Below are 15,608 nucleotides of genomic sequence, written 5' to 3' on the forward strand. Positions count from 1 at the left end.
TGTGAATTACAGGGGGAGTTTATACCATGACATGAAGTCAGACCCATTCTGAGCAGGCCAGTCTCAGTAGCAGAAGCAGTCAAGCCACAGCACAGGGTCTTGGCAAACTAGACCCACAGACTGGCTGTGCTTATAAGCTTGAGCATCACTCTGAAAAGGCTGATTTTGGGTTCACAGTATTTTGGTATGTGTAGATGTATTGTTAGCCTAGGGCTAGCTTGGGGCAATACACATGAGAATGCACTGCAAGGAAGCAAGTGCTTCCTCTTTCTCAGTATCTTCTGGTACTTCTCTGTATCCCAGTTCCTTCATGGATGCTCTTGGAAAAGGGTTTAATTTTATCTTCTTTTGCCTCTCTCTCTAAGCACATTTTGCATTTCCTGGTTATTTGGTGACATGGGAGCTCAGAGCACAGTTACCATTTGGAGCTGAGTGAGAGAGGACAGTCAGGATAAGGAAAGTTGCATGTGAATAGTATATCTATAACGAAATAATTATATAGAGCTAGATCATGCCCTCAAGGGCATGCCTTGTGTTTGGAAGAGTTTTCATGGCATGAATTGAATGTACTCTTACTTGGCTTGCACAGAAACATGGAAACTCTTACAAAAGCTGACACATCGTGCCTCTGGCTGAACCCTGGTAGTCCACCATGACTTCCCAGAGGAACAATTAGGTGTGGTGCTTGTGCTCCTCCAGTCATCCATACCATGAGTCTGCCTGACTCATGTGCCACAGGGGAAAGCTCCTTATTCCTTCCCCTTTTGCTCTGGCCATGGAGACAAACCAGTGCATTACTAGTCCTGCTGTGATCAAACAGTTGTATTATGTCGAGAAGGTCCAGAGGAAAGAATAAAGTATAGTAATTTCTATTCCAAAAAGAGAAGAAAACTCATTATCTTCCTGATTTATATCACTTTATGTAGATAAAGCTATGAGGTTGCAATTCCCTTGTTGTTTAAGGCCTCATAGCAGTGAAGTATTTAAGAACAGGAGAAGAACAAGCACTGCAACCAAGTAAATCTAAGGCAAATCCTCACAGCTGAGATGTGGTCCACACAATACAGGAAACATGCTTTTAGCTTGGCTATTCAAAATGTCTTTGTTTGTTTGTTTGTTTGTTTTATATATTGAAGGACAATAATGGCAAGGCTCTTTGAAGACCTAGGGGAAGGTTTTAAGTGTGGCCAAAGAATCTGCTCTTTTTAAAGCAAGAGCTGGAAGCACTGAAAATTGATTCTGTTCTCTTAGTATAAAGTTTGTGCAGCTTTGAGTCCTTAGCTCTAAGTGAACAAACAATGCTGAAAGACAGTTACTTATGGAGCATCACAAAGAAACAGAAATGGAGAAATACATTAATTAGAAGTTAAATAAGTCAAAGTTCATATTCTAGTTTATATTTCAATGTTGAATTTCAAATAGGAGTTTCATGAATTTCATTTTGCTGCTTTTCCTATGGCCTTGGAAGGTCCTGGGAACTAGACGAGTTTAAATTAGATTTTTTAAAAAAACTATTTTAGAAATTCTCCAACGTGACAGATTTAGGGGATATGATGCATTATATGTTCTTTTAATAGTTTCATCTGTTTTATTTGGTTTTGGTCATGTTTATGTAAAGTTTCCTGTTAATAATTGTATTTCTTAGATGCCTACCCCTCAGTTACTTTTATGGGGGTGCAATATGATTTCTAAGATAATTTTCAAATAGAGATTTTAATTATCTGTTTTTATAAGACATAATAATTATGTGACAACTGCCAGGACACTGCAGCCTGTGTCATGCAGGCAGCCTTCTATGAATTCAGAGCAACCAATCTTACACCTGTGAACAACAAAAAGTGCCAGCAAAGCAGCATCATAGTCTATCTTGATGGTATTTTTAAAGCAAGAAAATCAACAATATGTTTCCATTTTGTAAGTCCTCTCTCAGCCTACTTCTGAATGTTCTCAACTCTTTCTGGTGTAGACGCAAATTTGCCATGTGATAGCACAAACATAAAACACAGGAAAGGAAACAAGACAGGCAGCACAGCAAACTCTGTAAGAGTTTAAGGGCATGTATTAGCATGGCCATTTTCTTTGTCAGCAATAGCACAATCCACCCTTTCATCAACACTCTTTACCCCTGTAGTTGGAGGTCTTCTTGCCATCTGATTTTATTCTTTCCAATTTCAGTGTTGCTGCATGGGTCTTTGAGCAACCTTCCCTGGTGGAAGGCTCCCCAGTCCACGGCAGGAGAGTTGGAACTAGATGATGCTATTCAAGGTCCCTTCTAACTCAAGCCATTCTATGATTACTGTATTTAGTTATTCATGGAAACACAGGTACACATGCAAGAGCAATTCAATAAGTGAATTTCTTACAACATGAAGAAATTATTAAAGTAAATTTCAGAAATCTCTGCATATGAGAGACACATGGACAGAAAAGACAGAAAGTGGAAATTGATAAAGAAGACTTGCAGGGAGGATACCACATTCAAAGACCTTAATGACGTCTTGGTGGATGGAGTAAGACAGATAGATTTTGAAGGCTAAGACCAGAGAAAATACATTAGAAATAGTAGACAGCCATGATCAAAGACATGATTTTTGGGAGTGGGAAACTGCATAATTAGACATTTATGAAATCCTGTCTCACAATAAAAGCAAGATATCATGCTAAAATGCCATTTATACTTTTTGTTAATTATTCTGCCAATTCTTAAAAGTAAGGCTAGTACTGAAATTCCTGTCAGTCAAAGATTTGCAATACATAGAATAAAAAAGAAAAGGAAGGAAAGAAATTGAAGTTAAATCTGTAAGCAAGTTTTGCCATCTGTAACCCAGCCAGCCTTTCTGCCCTATTGCTTGTCATCGAACAAATCTGTACAAATATGAAGTGAAAAAGCAACTAGGGTTTTACTGATATTTATTGAAGATATTTTTGTGCTATGTACAGGGATACAGATTTTCAAGGATTTGTCACCATCGAAATTATCTGCAAGTAATCTTGCAGATTACTACTAAATGAGTTGATATTTTACCACAGAAATATGCTTGCAAGCAGAAATAATTAATTTGGATACCCTCATTAGTTTCGGTTTTTTAATGAAAACCTGTTTATTTCTTTATTCACATGTGGAAGTAGCAGGGGAAATCACCCACAATGAGTAATTTATTTAATGAATTTTGCCAGTCTTTTCTCTGCTGCCCATGAATTGCCACAAATATATGAATTCTAAAAAGCACTCATGATTTGAAACTATTAGCATATTTCAACACAATCTATGAATAATTCTTGCCATGTGTATCAGTAAAAAATAGCATTACAGATTGTAACAGGCATCTGTAAACAAGGGTGAATTAAAATGCATCAGATAACTTTTTTTTCAGTACTTGCAAATATTTTCCTAGTGGGTATTTGTATCTTGATTAGTAGTGAAAAATATTAAATGCAATCCATCTAACCTGAAACCAAACCTGAAACTCAGGTGCTTCTCCAAGGATGTGACTGTCATGGAGCCAATGCCAACAAAGGCCAACAGCCCAAGAGTCCACAGAGAGGTCTGGGCAGGATTTCTGAACTTTATTACCTTGCCCTTGGCAGTCAGGCTCGCCAGGGCATGGCTAGTTCAGATAAACAAGGTGTACCCTTTGTCTGCACTGGTTGACATAAAGTCACTCTGGGCTAAATTTGAGCTCCAGCAACAAGGATGAAATGCCCTGATGTCCTCTGTCCCAGAAAGAGCCCTGGGTCAAAGACAAAGCCTGTTCTTTTTTTGCACTAGACTTATCTCTTAGGAATATTGAAAATTGTACTATTACTGAAAATCATAAGCCTTCTTAGAAAGAAATCAAGTGAAGGGAATATTTTTGTTGTTAAAACTGCCATTTATTCTTACACAGCCTGGCAAAAGCAGGGTATTGCAGCATCTGGAATATCCCTGAGGAAAGCAATCTGAAGAGCCACTTTCTTGAGCATGTTTTCTGCACCTCTTGTTTAACTACTTCACATACTCATTTTCCAATCATCATAGCCATATTAGTTAATAAATTAAAACACTGGCAGCGTAAAAGAATACTATCAAGTTTGTACAGACAGTTATTAGCATATTTACCATGGCCAAATTGTTTCACTTGATTTATTTCTAAGTCAGAAACAGTTTCAGCAAATACATCAGCATTCCACCTCAACAAGAAGCATTTATTTCCTCCTTAGCAAAGAATCAAGTTGATAATATTCTGAATAATATATTATCTATATCCGTCCATCCATTCACCCAGAACTCAATTCTCTAAGGCTGAGCAATGTTTTAGGTTTAAATTTCCCTGTTTGCATTTCTCTAAGGGTAAAAAAGATCTTTACAAAACACTGAGTCAAAAGGGCTTATTTTCATCCAGTATTGGGAAGGGATTTCTCATTCCCTTAAGTAGGCAAATTTGTATATATTAATTTACCACTTAGATCTGTGTCCCTTAAGCTCTTCTTGCAGTTACTCCAGCACCTATTTCAGTATTAATCCTACCCCTTACATTTTGCCTGCTGGGCCTCCTATTGCTTTGCTTTTACAATATTTCATATTTTTCGTATTCATGTTCAGAATTTCTACTGCCGCTCAATGCATTCAAGGCTTTGGGTTTCTTTTCAGCAATGGGCCCTTTTTGAGAGCGCGATATTATTCAACTTTTAGCCTTGTCTATTGTAGGGCCAAATGGCACATTATTTCTCACCCTTGTCAGTAAAAGTATATGCAATGAAGGGGCTTTCTGGGTTCTTTTTTTAGATGAACATAGTTTCCTGACTCTCCCATTGCTTTAGAGATTACACTTGATCCCTGGAAAGCAAATGCAGCAATCTGTGTAACAGCTGTATAAGTCAGCAGATGAAAATAAAAGTGAGGTGTAGGAAGAAAAAAAAACCCCAAAACCCAAGGGGCAGTCAAGACCTTGAGAAAAAAATTAGTGGGTAAATAGGAGAAGTGAAAATAAAGGGGATAAAAGGAGCAGGCTGAAGCAAAAAAAGAAAGCTGAATTGAACCTCCCTACAAGGTGAGATAGTTGTTTTACCAGAAACTATGGCTGGTCATCTGATCACCTTCAACATATTGTCCATTGTGCAAAGAGATTCCTCCTCCATTAGAAACACACTGAACTACAGGTCTTGTTCAGACTGAGAATATCCCTTGTGTTTTCAGAGACTTTTTTCATGGTGGTTGGAAATAAGTGCATGCGCAAAAGCATTGAGGGCTGAATTTTGGAACGGGCATCTCTCTTTTTATATGCAGGTAAGCTTGAAAACTCAGCACATAGCTATAACCTAGCTTAGGTATGCACAGAGAGTCAGTACTGCCTGAATGCCTGAACTCCTCACATGACTGCAAGAGGGATTCCTCCCAGCTGCTGAGGAAGGCTAAAGTGCAGATAACCACGTGTAGAAGAGGCATGTGTAGAGACACAGCTATTGCTTTCTATCTTTTCTTATCTTTTTCTTCGTAGTAGTCTGGCTTTTCCTTGTGTTTCATGTGTTTACACTGTTCTGTGGATGGCAAAAGTGCATGTGGGTGGCAGACAGCTCCAAGATGGCCTTCTCTGCCCAGACCACGTGAGGGACACTATGTCCAGCAAAGGTGACTGTGCACAGGGTCAGTCTAGGTTTGGGAACAGGCTTGGAACAGTCAGGCAAAGCCAGAAGGGCCACTGAACTTGCCCAGTCACGGGGAGCTGCAGATGGAGAAGGAATGTAGCTGAGATCTTCCAGGATTTCCAGACTCTGTTACTCTTTGATTATCCTTCCTTACTGAAACAGGAGAAGCACCAGGGTCTAAAACCCAGAGAGTGAAAGTGAGAAGGGTTTCAGAAAGTTCACATTCGTATATGTGTATGCACAGACACATCTTTCAAAATTAACAGGGGCAAGCATATATAAATTCCTGTATTTTGTTGGGAACCTTTCCTCTTAGAAGTGTGGCACATACATTTAAAAATCTAGTTTCCTTTTGCTTTTCTGATGCCAAATGAAAGCAAGCTAGAATGTAACTATGCTGGAAACAAAGGATTTACATCCAAGGAATACATTAGTAAGGGACTACTGTTCTCATGTGATTGCAGTCATGAAGAAGAACAATGTTCTGTGTCTCTATCGTAGTTTATTTCTGCAGTAAATTGCAGAAGCAGGTTTTCCATCTTTATTTCTTTCCTGGATGTTGGAGTTCTTTAATTCTTTGGGAACATTTATAGATATAGCTATCAAGGTGTAAAATATAGCTACGTTTACCAACATAACTTTGGAAAGCATTACTTTTCATCTTTAAACAATAAAAATCTGATCATTTATGGAAATTCATGAAAATTTAGTTCTTGTAGAATGCGTGAGTCATGGTCCTGAGATGCTTATGAATAATATTGCTACTCTCTCATAGCTCTACTAAAATACTTTATTGTTTTCACTTGTGCTCAGTTCTGCAAATTGCAGCCAACCTCAAATTTTATAGTTTTTATATTTACCAGTCTTGTGTTTATTTTATTGTGACTTCTTTTTATTAAATCTCATTGTACCTAATTTGTGAATTACTGTTGAAGCTCATCAAAATCATCTAGTTCAGTTACTGCTTTTCTTGGATCAGGGACTCTTGTTGTTAATGGTTAGATTCCCTGCATGGTTATTCATGCAGTCATTTTTTGATTCTGTGAAAGAAGGGAAAGTACCTACCGACTGCAGATAGAATGGAGAAATTCTAAAATTCCGGAACTTTAAATAAAAAACCACAACCCTAACAAAAAAGAAACCTAAAAAAAAAAAAAAAGGGAAGCATGTGCTAAATTTTAATGTGGTTATGGGCCTAATAAACACAACACCTTAGCAGTGCTAAATGGTCTCTCTGGACTGCTAGCTGTAACTCTGGAGACAATTTGAAAGAACAGGACATTTCCAAAGCAATGAAAAAGTACCAGCCTCCTTCCAGATTAAAAAATAAACGGAGAGGTGGCATTAACAAATGAACTGGACTTCATTTTATTGTTTTCAAAAATAATGAACTTATTTGTATTGGCTTTCCATACCAAGGCTACTGCTTCACTTCAAATGTGCCCTATTGAAATCTGAGGAACTACTAACTATAACGTACAGTTAATGTAAAGGCAAGTAGAAAAATATTCTAAGAAAAACGTTGTTAGTCCAACAAATTTTAGACTAAGGAAAATAAATTAATGAAGTTATAAAAAGTATTAACAATTTATTAAAAATATATTGTTATATAAAAATAAATCAATATAATAAATTAACAAATTTCAATAAATTAACAATTTTAAAGGAAGGAAAATAAATTAATTTTCACAGGTAGAAGCAGTGAAACATTAATCTATTTATCCATTCATTCATTTCTTTTGAATAGCAAAACAATCACAATAAATTTATGAGACACAAAAAGCAAAAGCTTTCTTTATAAATCCTGCAAACTCTAAGCACTCACCAACTTGTGTGCATGAAGTTAGAGTATCTTGTGCACTCATACAAGTATGCAAATATACAAAACAAGCACTGGCATCCTTCACTTGCCATTTCTATTAACAAATACTCAGAAGCCGAGTCTGGGAGGTCTTTGAAGATTCAGTCTGGCCAAACAGCAAACAAGTAAAAAGTGTGACATTAATTTCTAAGAACATGAAAAGCTTCCCTCTGCCTCATCCCTTTATAAGATATGAAGAAAAGACTTTCAAGGCTTTAAAATGAATGTGTTTAAAATGTCAGGGAGACTGGACTGTTGGATCTGTTGTATATTTCAGTCCAATAGGAGTTAGAGTTATTTTTGAAAAAAGGAATGTAATCAGAGGACAGTCCTTTTATGTGTTTGTATACATAAATAGAATGGAACTCTTTGAAACTTACAGTATTGTACACAGAATGGGTCAAGTTGGAAGGGACCACACTTGGCCATTTGGTCCAACCTCCCTGCTCAAGCAGGACTACCCCAGAGCACATGGTCAGGGTGAGACCAGATGGTTCTGTGATATCTGGAGATTCCATAGCCTCTCTGGACAATCTACTACAGTGTGTAGTCACCCACACAGTAAAGAAGTTCTTCCTCATGTTCAGGTGGAAGTTCCTGTGCATCACTTCCTGCCCAGTGCCTCCTGTCCTATTGCTTGGCAGCAGCGAGCAGAGCCTGGCTCCATGCTCCTGGCACCTCCCTTCAGACACTCACAGGCATGGATGAGGTCCCCTCTCAGTGCCTCTTCTCCAGGCTGAACAGGCCCAGCTCCCCCAGCCTTTCCTCATTAGAGAGATGCTCCAGAGCCTCAGGCATCTTTGGTCCCCTCCATGGAGCCACTCCAGGGGCTCCATGTCTCTCTTGTCCTGAGAAGCCAGGGCTGGACTCAGCACTCCAGATGTGCCTCACCAGGGCTGGGCAGGGGGCAGGATCAGCTCCCTTGGCCTGCTGGTACTGCTCTTCCTAATGCATCCCAGAGTACTGTTTTCCTTGCTAGTTCCTTTCAGTCTCCCTCCTCTAGTTTCTCAGACTCTGAAATACCCTCACATCTCAGCTGTCCTTCATGAGGTCTGTCTGCTTTTCCAATAAACATATATCAACAAAAGCTTCTTTTGTGCTCTCCTTCAAACTTCCATCTTTTGCCCAAGGCCAAGAAGCAAGGGTACAACACATGATCCACTACATCAAACTGTACAACTGTCTTCACAAAAGCCTCTCAATAATGATAATAATCCTTTTACTATTTAAAACTTAAAATAAAGGATACACCATTGCAAAAGGTATATATATATATACACAAACACATATACACAACATATATGTCATGTAGCTGTGTGTGGAATTATTTAAAATATTCATTTATTTAATATTTTTTTGTAAACATCAGTTTTGTTTCTCCTCTGTGCTTCCTCAGACACCAAAGAACATCCTGACTCACACTCTTTGTACATCCACTCTCTAATGCAAATAGTTGAGCAGTGAGTTTGGCCTCTCTGCTAAGCCTATGGGGAGGAAGGATTGGCTGGCAAAAAGGAAGTGTAGTTTGAATCATAGGTCTCCATTTTGCTCAATAAAAAATCACAGGATATGAGGCTGAAAAATGAACAGCCCCTTCTTTGTGTAGTGAGCATGAAAGGTTGTACAAACAGGAGTCATCTGTTCCCCATTTGTCACCCTTTCACCGCAGCATGGGGCTCTGACTTGTTGCATATCTTTAAAGCAAACTTTAGGAGTCAAGCTGTACACATGTAAGCTAAGACACTCAAAATGCAGGACTATTCCTCTGATGAGGAACTTTTGCTGGTCCTTTCTTTCCCCTCTCCCACCAGAAGCCCTGTGTGAGCAAGCGAATACCCACTGCTAGTGTCCTGCCCCACTTCCGAGCTCAGTTCCCAGGCAGCACCAGCCAGGCACCCAGCTAAGGGATCAGCATCCCTGCAGGCATCTCTGATTGCCTGGCTGCCATTAGCAAGCATGTTTGGGAAACTGCTTCCAGGTACCTGCCTTCTGACAGCTGATTCTCATCAGCTGGGTTATGTCTCACTGCTAACCTACTGCTCGATCTATTAATTTGTCCATTTGCTGACTCATCTCTCTTCCCATTGCACCTGATGGATTAAATAGCTCAGCTAACTCATTCACTGATAGGCTCTATTCACAACTTATCTACTGAATCCATACACGGCTCTTTGCTTTTCTGTTCCTCTAGGTAGTTAACTTAGATGGTAACTGATTCCCTTCCTTTTCAACAGGCACTGTTGCTGACTCTGCTTCCTTAGCTAATAATTTCATTGAATCAACAATCCATCTGTCTCCTGCTAAACTGTGCTTTTGACTCCTTAGGTCCTTCCTTGTAAACTCAAGGCCCTGTACATTTGCTCTCTCGTCTCCTCTTTAACAGTATTTCCTTCTACATACTCTCTTTTCTTCTTCTTGGCACTTCCTTTCTCATACTTTCTTTTATGTCATTTGTCATTCATACTGTCCTTCCATTTTGTCCCTTTGACTGCCACATCACACTCTTGACTACCCTTTGGACACCAAAGCAGTCCTTTCCTTCCTTTATCATTCCATTATTTGTCAGCATGATTTATAATCTAATTACATAAATCATCCTTGTAATTACACTGCAAATGTGGTTTTTTGATACTTGTAATTGTCATGAATCCACAGGTTGGAAAGTCTGCAATCTGACCAGCAGCAACTGTACAATACAGCTTAATTATTGAACCTGGAGAGGAACAGCATTTGTATGAAGCAGAAGACCTGGAGGATAATATAATAACTCAAAAAAAGTACATGAATCCCTAGTAATAATACACAGAAAAGCAAAGCAAAAGCTAATTACCAGAGCTGATGAATAGATAATTTTAAACTTGTTAAAGTACCCTGAAGCACTCAGGCTGCAAAACAACCAGCTTTTCCTTTTGCAATAAAGTAGAAAATTGAAAGCAGTTATATTTTTTCTGTCCTTCTTCTTTTTTAAAATGTTGTATTTTCTTTCATTTCTGAATGTAAATAAGGGACTAATCAAGTTTATACCTCTCTTTCCAACCTCTGAATAATTTTGCAAAATGCATACAAGTTTTAAAAGTTACCCAGAGGAAAAATAAGTTGGTGACCTTCCTACTTGGTAACTTGTGATAGACAAGTTTCAAAGTCAGGAGAGCCAAGGTTTGACAGATTCTGAAGAAAATAAAATTCTTGGTAAATTGCTTTTATTTAAAATAAATTCACCATCTTAAAAAAAAAAAAAAAAAAGGAAAGAAAAGAAAAGAAAAAATGCCAAAGCATAATAAAGGTTTTTAGATTTTACTGGTCCCTTTTATTGTTTTAACTCTTAACTGCAATGCAGTATGGAGAAAACTGAAGTCAAACACCCTTTCAAAATTTAAAAATATTGAGTAGCATACTCCAGTGTCATTGAAATTTTAATGTTGGAGATTTAAAAGAGACAAGATTTCCTTTTTCTTTCTGGTGCTAAGCCAGCTCATGAAATCTCAAGAACCTTTCCACAATTCATTCTTTATCCAGATCTAGTGATGCATAAGCACTGCAGGTCATCTTCTTCCTTCTGTTATTGCAGTACAAACTTATCTTAGCTGAAACAAAATCTCCATTTTTCTTGTAAAAATAAATGTACTTGTTATTACTTAACTTCCTATGCACATTTGAAATTTTCAATTTTCTCTACTTTCTGAATTTCAATTTCTGAATTGAAAGAAAAATGAAAAGAGTTGAAGATGTCCTGATTAGCATTTATTTTCAGTTTGGTTACTTAATGAACAAATAAATAGAGCATTAAGGTTGTGGGACGGTTAAATAATTCACTGCTTTTAGGAATTAAGTATTTTTTTACTCTCAGTCCATATCCTTTTTCCCTGACAACTCTAATTTATTTTAATGATAATTTTTACTGGATACCCCAGCTACAAACACTTTCAGGAAAAATGGTTTCGATTTTTTCTTCCTAATTATTTTCAAGACTGATAAATATGGTTGATAGCTAAGAGGAGCTGAAGTTCCAGGGAACCAATATTTTTCCACAGAATCAATAGCTTTTTAACAGAGCACAAGTATTGCTCTTTCATTTATAACATATTGGCAAATCACAGAATAAGCTGAGCTGGAAGGCACCCAAAAGGATCATCAAGCTCAGCTCCTGCCCCTGCACAGCACCATCCCCAGGATCACACCATACCTTGGAGTGAGTTAACAGCTCCTCCCAGACACTTTTCTGTCTGTGAACATCAGCATTTCTGAATATCTTGTCATGATTCTTTTGGGTTTTTTGCATTCTTTAAAAAGGCTCACTCTTAAATAACAAAGAAGATATGGAAACACTCTAGGAAAACATTTTCTTTTATTTCCCACTCAGTTTCAGAGTACCTAATGAGGGCCTGGGAAAACACATAAATGTCTGTTTTGCTGCTGATTTTAGCTGTGAAAGTAAATTGAAGAAAAGCTGTTGTCATGTGAAGATATCCAGCAGAGCAGCCATTAATATCGATAAGAAAGTCTATTTTTACACAAGGGTAAACAAAAAAAAAGTGTGATTCAAATACAAATAACAATATCTGAGCCATAACTAGTGAGATAAAATTAATTCTCATAACACATTAATGTATATGTATATTGCAACTTGGTCCAAGATGCCTAACTCCAGGGTACTAAATTCTGATACTAAATTCTGATTCACTGAGCCATACCAAGTAACTCTATCAAATGAGCATTGTCTGATTTGTACTTGGGGAGAGAGACTGACAACTCTCACTCTAAACAGAGAGCCCGGGGATAACAAGCCAGTTTTACAAAGCAAGCTGAACACTTGTAGTGATGCACCATATCATAGGCAAACCACAGGAGCTAATGCAGAGTCCTACAGCTTGTAATCAATAACTTACAGCGTGCAGGGCAGTGTTTTGGAAAGGATGATTTAGAAAAGAACAGGTGGTAAGGGGTTGGAGCTGAACATTCATTGTGCCTCTGAGCAGAAAGGTGCCTGTGCATGCTCAAACAGGACTGTGAGTAGAAGTGGAAAAGGCTCTGTTAATGTAGCAATCAGAACACTGCACTTGGTGATACCCTCTGTACTCTGTGAAGTCTACCCTTTGGAGAAGTAGTCAGTAGGAGCATGCATAGATTTAACACAGAAGAAGTTTTAAAAGTAGTTTTCTGGTTTGGAAGATGTGTCTTCCAGATGGATGCTAAGGAACTTTTAATACAGAGATGGTTAAGTGAAAAATTGGATCTAATTCACTCAGAACCCTTAAATCAAAATAGGAAAATAGTACATCTTCTCAAAAAAATAATTGATGTTTTTCATCCCAATCATATGAGCTCAGTGGAAGAACTACTTGGGAAAATTTTCTGTCCTTTGTTATAAAGAACATATATAAGAGGAAAATATAGAAGGAAATGGGCATAACTCAATTTTTGCACCATTTACTAGCATCAAATGTTATCTCTCTATTTAGTATTATTGCCAAAGCCTCCTGCATTCCTGAAGTCTCTGGCACCTTGTGTACTGGCTCCTCTCTGACTTTCTCATGCTTCTCTGGAAAAAAACCTTCACGGATGCTTTGGAATGGGATTGTCAGGGGTGTGAGTAGCATCTGCATGTAGAGCTGCAGAGTGTCTCAGCACTTCTAGGCCAGGGGAGTATGGACAGAAAGAGATGTGCTGTCAGGGATGCCTGTGGCTGGGCTGTAATAGCTGCTACCAGTGACTTTGAGATCTGAAGATAAATGCTTCAGAAAAGCTAGACATTATTGTAGTTTTAGCCCTGTGAAGAAATGTGCATGGTCAAACAGTGATGGTGTGATTGTAATTAGTCTGTAATTTAAACACTCACTCCTCTGAACATGCGCATCCTCCAAATGCCTGTTTCCTTCTTTCTACAGTTTTCTGGCATCCTTGTATGTAGCTGTATAGCAAAACACACTTTTTGCCAACTGTTGTAAATTCTCAACATAGGTTAGGAAAAAAACCCAAGAACTAAAGTTTTACTTTTGTGACTGTCTTTAAAAGCATCTTTCTAAATTATTCTGACTTCTGAACATAGTCATCATATTTTTCCTTCATGTCATTACTGGAAACAGTTCATGTGTCTATTGTATTGTGTTGGTTTTGGCTGGGACAGAGTTAATTTTCATCATCGTATCTGGTATAGGGATGTGTTTTGGATTTTTGCTGAAGGCAGTGTTGATAACAGGGATGTTTTAGTTACTGCTGAGCTGTGCCCACACAGAGCCAAGGCCTTTCCTGCCCCTCACACCATGCCAGCAGTGAGTGGGCTGGGGGTGCACAAGGAGATGGAAGGGGACACAGCCAGGACAGCTGATCCCAACTGTCCAAATGGATGTCTCAAACAATAAGACATCATGCTCAGCATATAAAACTATGCAAAGAGGAAGAAATGTAGGGACATTTGCAGTGGACTAATGCAGTGCATTGCATTAGTCTTCCCAAGTCACTGTTTTGCACAACAGAGTCCTGCTTTCTTGGAGATGGATGAACATCTGACTGCAGACGGGAAGCAGTGAATTAATTCCTTGTTTCCTATTGCTTGCATGTGCAGCTTTTGATTTATCTATCAAACTATCTCAACTCATGAGTTTTCTCACTTTTAATGTTCAAATTCTCTTTCCAGTTCTGCTTGTGGGGGACTGAAAGAATGTGGTTCTTAGCTGCTGGCTGGGGTTAAACCATGACGTGTAGAGCTGGATATTGTTCCTTTTGATTTTTGAGATTTAATTAGGAAAATTATTCTCTTTTTTTACCCCCTTGAGTCTTTGCTGCCTTGCAATCCTATATGCAGTGGTACAGTTCTTGAAAGGATAGATTTTCTTATGCACTGAAAGAATATCTTTAGGACAATATGTTCAAAAACATCTGGCATTTACTCAAGTCTGCCTCCTCTGATGTTTATATCACACAAGACTTTTACCACTGATAAAAACAGATAAATATTTCTCCCCTTGGATTTATTTTGAATGTTCTTGTTCTGTACCATTACCTTGCAATTTTTTTTCTTTTCAGTCTACATAACCTGGAAAAAAGGAAAACACCTGGTATTAAATAATCAAATAGTATATTCTCGCTTGATGCGTCTCTAAGTATCAAGATATTCTGAGTATATTCAAAACCAAACGCACTTGTTCCTTGCAAAGCTGAGCCCCACTAATGACTCCAGGAGTGAGTTGTTGCTATTTTTCATCTGGTGTCATACAGACAAGTGTCATTCACAGCCATTCTACTACATCAGGCTACTTGCACATAGCCAAAAGGAGATGATGTTTGCTTGTGAATCATCCTTCCAAGGATGGTCCATGTTTGCCTATACCAGAAGGTGCCACAGTGACTTGCACTTATTTCAGGACAGCCAAGATAATTTCTGATAGCACACCCTCCTACCATATGCCAGAACTAGGGAGATACTATATACAGTGCATATTTCACAGAGTGTATGTCCAAGGCAACATACCCCAAATAATTTTTACAGAGCTTCCATATATCACAATAGCAGCCTCTGAAAGGGCATCCTTATATCACTTTGTAAGGCATTCCAAAAATATCCAAGAGTGTCACTGGAACATGCTTGCAAATACAATTGCAAGCAGAGACACTCACTTGTACCAGATACAGCACCCACCTGCAGCTAATGACACTTTTCTGCAGAGAAACACACACCTTCCCAATCTGTTTTGATTGTTCTATGAGAATTCTTGCTCAGGTGTGAGTGGTCTTTTGCAAAAGTCCCTGAGACAGATGGAGGCAGACAAGTAATGATCACAAGCTTAATACACATGACTCTTTTTAGCTCTGGCAGGAGCTTCACCACAAACTCATTGCCACACTGCTGCCTATGCAGAGAGCTGAACAAAGCTCTGACTCTAGCTGATCAATATTTACTCAGGCCATGAGATTATCATGGATGCTCAGAACCAGAAGGTGAGGAAGTGTGACCATTGCTGTGTGTGAACAGATATAGTGGATAGAAGCCTGGTGGAGTGTGAGTTTCTCTGCAGCTTTTCTGGGTCATTTTTGTGGCCTGTGGGTTTGCTCAGCAATAGAAAAAGCATGGATGTGAGCAGGTCCTTCTAGAGCTGTTTTATGGGCTGGTGGTGAGAGTACAACA

Source organism: Passer montanus, unplaced genomic scaffold (assembly GCF_014805655.1).
Source record: "Passer montanus isolate IOZ18808 unplaced genomic scaffold, ASM1480565v1 scaffold40, whole genome shotgun sequence".
Taxonomy (NCBI): domain Eukaryota; kingdom Metazoa; phylum Chordata; class Aves; order Passeriformes; family Passeridae; genus Passer; species Passer montanus.